We start from the raw sequence: 403 nt of genomic DNA, 5'->3' as shown, positions 1-403 counted from the left end.
CCTGACAGCCTGGGGGACCTGCCACGCACCACATGGGACCTGCCACCCACCTGAGTGCAGAACACCCTGCCCTGCCCTGTGCCAGGAGGCTGGGCAGTCTCTGGCCCGTGTTCCCTGGGGAAGCACCACATGCTCAGGGACATCACAGCCCCAGGTGTTGGTGTCCCAACAGTGGGGACACCACTGGGTCTGGCCACGGAGGGCAGGAGTTGGCCAGGACCAGCTCAGTTTTGCATGGGCATCCCCGCTCTCCTGGAAGCTGCCCTGACGCCGGCTCAGGACCAAGGGGTACCCGGGGGTGCCCGCTGTACTGGGGATGCAGCATGGGGACTCGTGCCCCAGCCAACCCCCCCAGCCCAGGCAGCACGGGCCGGGTGGGCCGCCTCTGCCGTTGCCTTCTCCG

At 68.2% G+C, this 403-nt stretch overlaps 1 protein-coding gene across 1 annotated transcript in view; it reads right to left on the bottom strand.

The window, feature by feature from the left end:
* Positions 1-403, bottom strand: part of LCN15 (lipocalin 15) — a gene marked incomplete at both ends in the record, with an annotated part of 7,689 nt that overhangs the window by 4,677 nt on the left and 2,609 nt on the right. The window lies entirely within an intron of this gene.

Source organism: Buceros rhinoceros, unplaced genomic scaffold, assembly GCF_000710305.1.
Source record: "Buceros rhinoceros silvestris isolate BGI_N320 unplaced genomic scaffold, ASM71030v1 scaffold22566, whole genome shotgun sequence".
Taxonomy (NCBI): domain Eukaryota; kingdom Metazoa; phylum Chordata; class Aves; order Bucerotiformes; family Bucerotidae; genus Buceros; species Buceros rhinoceros.
This window is presented reverse-complemented; position numbering and strand designations above follow the sequence as displayed.